Source organism: Triticum urartu, chromosome 1 (genome assembly GCF_003073215.2).
Source record: "Triticum urartu cultivar G1812 chromosome 1, Tu2.1, whole genome shotgun sequence".
NCBI classification, from domain to species: domain Eukaryota; kingdom Viridiplantae; phylum Streptophyta; class Magnoliopsida; order Poales; family Poaceae; genus Triticum; species Triticum urartu.
The window spans coordinates 473,471,268-473,476,756 of NC_053022.1; the positions used below are offsets into that span (position 1 = coordinate 473,471,268).

At 49.6% G+C, this 5,489-nt stretch overlaps 1 pseudogene; it reads right to left on the reverse strand.

The window, feature by feature from the left end:
- Positions 1–4,054: 4,054 nt before the first annotated feature.
- LOC125532923 lies at positions 4,055–5,288 on the reverse strand (annotated as a pseudogene).
- Between the last annotated feature and the right edge of the window lie 201 nt (positions 5,289–5,489).

Sequence of the window (5,489 nt, forward strand, 5' to 3'; positions counted from 1 at the left end):
CCCCCTTCCTTTCCCCCTCCTAGTAGGAGTAGGAAAGAGGGGAGTCCTACTCCTACTAGGAGGAGGACTCCTCCTCCTTGGCGCGCCATAGGGCCGGCCGGCCTCCTCCCCTTGCTCCTTTATATACGGGGGCAGGGGGCACCCCTAGACACACAAGTTGATCCTCGTGATCATTTTCTTAGCCGTGTGCGGTGCCCCCTTCCACCATACTCCTCGATAATATTGTAGCGGTGCTTAGGCGAAGCCCTGCGACGGTAGAACATCAAGATCGTCACCACGCCGTCGTGCTGACGGAACTCTTCCCCGACACTTTGCTGGATCGGAGTCCGGGGATCGTCATCGAGCTGAACATGTGCTAGAACTCGGAGGTGCCGTAGTTTCGGTGCTTGATCAGTCGGGCCGTGAAGACGTACGACTACATCAACCGCGTTGTGCTAAATGCTTCCGCTTCCGGTCTACGAGGGTACGTAGACAACACTCTCCCCTCTCGTTGCTATGCATCACCATGATCTTGCGTGTGTGTAGGAAATTTTTTGAAATTACTACGTTCCCCAACACCACATCCCTCACGTCTCGGGGGCGATCTCGGGCTGTGAGCTGGCTGGACTGTGTCTGCAACCATGGATCTGCTATGGATCCTATTTTGCGACTGAGATACCGCTGTATTCTGCTCTCCCGCTGCTCGGAGCAAAGCCCGGATCTGCACAAAACCTCGACCAGCTTCTGACTGGGAAGGTTGAATTGACTCCGCTATTCGGGCCACAGCTGTGAGATTCTGGATCGGAGTTCGGTATACCTGAGTCGGAGGCGGAAAAAGTTGGCGTCGACTAGACTCGGGGATACGTTGCCGAGCACGCTCGTCGAGTGCGCACTGGAGGTTCTCCAGTCGAGTGCGCTCAGCCAAGTTGGCCAGGCGCGCCTCCTCCAAGGCCTGGGCCTCAGGGGTTTCTCCAACGATAGGAGTGTGAAGCGCATCCATGTCCCGGAGGGGAAGTTCTTCCCTCCGCTGTGAAGAGAGGGGTTCGGGGCAGTATTCTTCGTGAACACGCGACGGATCGCCGCCCCCATCGCCTCCGTCTTCACGGCTGAAGCCAGGAGGATTGCGTGGTCCATTGACCATCAAAACTTCTGCTGCGGGGTTGCTGCTGTCGCACTCGGATGCAGTCTCTACGGAGCCAGTCGAACAGGCCATAAAGAGTTTTGTCGGGCTCGATTGCCGCGACTTGGGGGTGGCTGACTGGCGAGCCACCGCATGCCTCACCCACCGCTGAAGCCTCGATCGACCGGAACGTTTGCTTCGGTGGGCTGCAGGGAGGGAGGTCGGCACAGGAGCCGATTGATACTGAGTCGACGGCTGCCATAGGAGGACGCCACGGACGCATGCACGAAAGTGCACTGCCCTGCGGACGGGGAGCGCCTCGATGTCGAGTGGCGCTTCTTGGAGCCACGCAGAGTCGTCGGCGACGAATACGAGCGCGCCGAGATGGATCTCCCGGCCCTCGCCCAAACCTCCGCCTGAAACCATGTTGATGGGGATTGGGAAAATCGCAACTTCTCCAACAAGTCGCTAAGACACCTTCCCCACGGTGGGCGCCAACTGTCGTGGTTCTAAGTCTAACAGTAGAATTGGGGGTAGGAATGTAGAGGCAAGATCCTAGCTATGAAGGAGTTGTGCACGCGAGTTTTACGAGTTCAGGCCCTTCTCGAAAGAAGTAACAGCCCTACGTCTCGGAGCCCGGAGCCGGTCGGCTGGATTATATGCGTGTGAGTTACAGGGGGTGCGAACCCTTGTGCCTGTGGAGGGGGTGGCTTATATAGAGTGCGCCAGGACCCCAGCCAGCCCACGTCACAGAGGGTTTAAGGTACATTGAAGAGAGAACGTTACTGGTAACGCCCACACTAAAGTGCTATAAATGACAATTAAGCCTATAAGTAAATGCCCGACCGTTGTTCATGCAGAATGGCTTTAGCTCTTCTGCCTGTCGAGTGACTTCTGCAACGGTCGAGTGACATTGATTCTTCCGAGTGGAATGTCTCTGGTCGAGTGGATGATGATACCCTTTGAATGATCCTGGCTTTGGGGTGACGTCCTAGGAGAGGATGTTTAGGTCAGGTCTATGACCCTATCCTAGATACATAACTTTATCAAAAAGGACCTACGAAAGACAAACATGCTGACATGACTCTTCGATTACAGATTACGTGAGATGTTCGGCGCATGGGTCCAATCCGCATGAGCCATCTGCTTTGGGGGTGTTTGTTTCCAGAGACTTTTTTGTGTAGGGATTAGAAAAAGTCCCTTTTAGAGACTTTTTTACCAAACGGGAGGGACTTTTAAGAAACTAAACTAGGCATTTGAGACTAAATGAAGAAGACTCTCAAGGAGAGTCTTTTGAGGACTTTTTGAGACTTTTCCAACAATGTCCCTCCATGCACTCATTGGCCCATCACCCCATGGTGTTGTTTGATTGTTATTTTTTTCTATATACTAGGGGCAACATAGTTATTTATAACCTTTAGGAAGGGACTAGAGACTTTTTAGTCTCTGAAAACAAATAAGGAGGGACTTTTTTGGGACTAAAGATTTTTTACTTGGGACTAAAAAAAGTCCTACGACTGGATAACCAAACACCACCTTTGTTGGCACCAGTTTTGTCCGGTTAGAGTCATCTCGGTGTGCGATAGAGGACGTTTCTCATGGGGGAAAATAGGCATTTCTGTATTGCGTTTGTATTTACCAACGATAGAAGCTCATATCCTTATCTCTCCAGCCAAACCAAATCAACAAACGGGACCATAGAAATGCCAAGCACAACTCCACGACACACGACTCTGGCTGGATGTCGTGTATTGGGGTGTCTACCCGTCCTTTTAACGTCATGGTCTAGACGGATATTGCATCAGAAAGGTCGGGCGCTGCTGAAATTTTGTCTATTTTGAGCCTAGCCTAATAATATTTCAGAAATTCCTAATAAATCCTAGAGGCCCATGTGGTTCATTCTTGTAAGGCAAAAGGTGAAACAAAAGTTTAGTCTCACATTGCTAGTTTAGAGGGAGTTGGACCTCTTTATAAGGGAGGCTCTTTCTCCATATGTATGAGGATGAGAACAAAAGGACATCCACGCGCGCTCCTCCTCCTCCGCCCGCCTCGGGCTATGATTTTCCTCATCCCGGCTTTTGAGTCCTGTTGTTCCGTACGTGTTCTTGCTCTTTCTATTAGATGTCCTGTCACAGTTCTTTGCTCTAGTTTCTGCCCTACATATGTTAGGTTCAATTTTATGTATGCAGATGTTATTTATCTTTTCTCTGTCAGAAGGCATGACTTATTCGATCTCTACTATATTAGTCATGCTTTATCTAGTATTTATGTTAGATTTTCTACACGTTAGCCCTGACAACGATCATTGCACATAGTTTTCTTTGGTGATTGTTTCTGATAGATAACCCGTTGCATCACCTACCCTTTTTCAAAGATGCACGCAACTTTAATCTTTCTTGTAATTAATGTAAAAGTATCAAACATCAGGATATGTCTGTGAACTATTCTTTTGTTATTGAACTTTTTAATGAATTTGATTATATGAGGCCTTTTCCAACATCACATCTTTATTTATCTTGGAAATTCCCCGTATTCGAGGCAGTCGACAACCCTGTTCATAGATGTGCTTAGGCCAACTCCACCGTGTGACCCTAAACAGACGTCCGTTTTGTCCGGATTCTGTCCGTTTGGGTAGCGATTTGGAGTCATATCCGGGCGTGTCCTGGGATGCGGTGGCCGTGCGCCCAGCGCGCGGACGCATCCTTTTGCCCTATCCTGTTCGTCAGGGCCAAAAATGCCCAAATTTTCATCAAAACTAGTTTACAACCCAAATATTTGTCTAAAAATTAAAATAGTTTTACAACCCAATTGAAATTGTCTTTAATAAAATATGTTTACAACCCAATTGAAATTGTCTTTAATAAAATATGTTTACAACTAAACATAAAATGGACCAATACATCTATTGGTTGCCAATGTGATCCCACACGTGCTCAACCAAGTCATTTTGAAGATTCAAATGAGTGTGCCAATCACGCATCTCACGGTGGAACTGAGCAAACCGTTCAAATATGGCCGGGTCTTGGTGCAGGGGCTCAATATTTCACCTTGATAGTCAAATCCTTGGTCGAAGATACTCTCATCACGCTCGTCCTCGACGATCATGTTGTGTATAATCACACAAGCAGTCATCACCTTCCAAAGCTTCCTTTCATCCCATGACAGTGCAGGGTTTCGAACGATACCCCACCGGGATTGAAGCACACCAAAAGCACGTTCCACATCCTTTCTAACACTCTTGCATTTGGGCAAATCTCTTTCTCTTCTCACCTTGGGGTTTCGAGATTGTCTTCACCAAAGTTGACCACTGAGGATATATACCATCTGCTAGATAGTATCCCTTGTTGTAATGGTGGCCGTTGATCTCAAAGTTGACAAGTGGGGAGTGGCCTTCTGCAAGCATCGCGAAGACTGGAGAACGCTGCAGCACGTTGATATCATTGTGAGAACCTGTCATGCCGAAGAAAGAATGTCATATCCAAAGATCCTGTGATGCCACCGCTTCTAATATGACAGTGCACGCCTTGACATGCCCTTTGTACTGGCCCTGCCAAGCAAATGGACAGTTCTTCCACTCCAAGTGCATACAATCTATGCTGTCAAGCATGCCTCGAAAGCCTCTAGCTGCGTTGGTCGCCAACAATCTCTCTGTATCAGCGGCAGTTGGCTGCCTCAAGTACTCTGGGCCAAACACCTCGATCACAGCCTGACAAAACTTGTAAATTGACATCAGACATGTTGTCTCACTCATACGCACATACTCATCCACCAGATCGCCTGGAATTCCATATGCAAGCATGCGGATGGCCGCTGTGCATTTCTGGTAAGAGGAGAATTCAAGCTTGCCAAGGGCATCTGTCTTGCACTCAAAGTATGGGTCATGAGCAACCACTCCCTCTCGGATACGATTGAACACATGCCTTGCCATTCGAAAACGGCGACGGAATTTATCCGGCTTGAAGAGCGGGGTGTTGGCAAAGTAATCAGCATAGAGCAAGGCGTGCCCTCTCTCCCTGTTGCGGTTCAGGTTGGGAGCACGGCCAGGGAATGACCCCCTGTACCGAGGAAGCTGCCGTTGAATGTGGTCATGAACGACCAGTGCAGCCATCACAATATCTTCATCATCCGACGACGAATCGTCCGATGAACAAAGAAAGTGATGGAAGAAAAACTCGTCTTCACTGTCCATACCTTTGTGGGCAAAATGTCGAACACCTTGCGGGCGTGGTGGCGAAGAGGCCGCGATGATCACCTCGACGCAGCAGGGGTGGTTGCCGGCCGGCTACTGGCCGCTGTGGACCTCTCATCGGGAGCTGCCGAGGACGCCGTGCTGCGTCGCCGGCGGTCATGTCCCCTCTGCGGCCGGCAAAGACGTCGACGGCCAAACCTC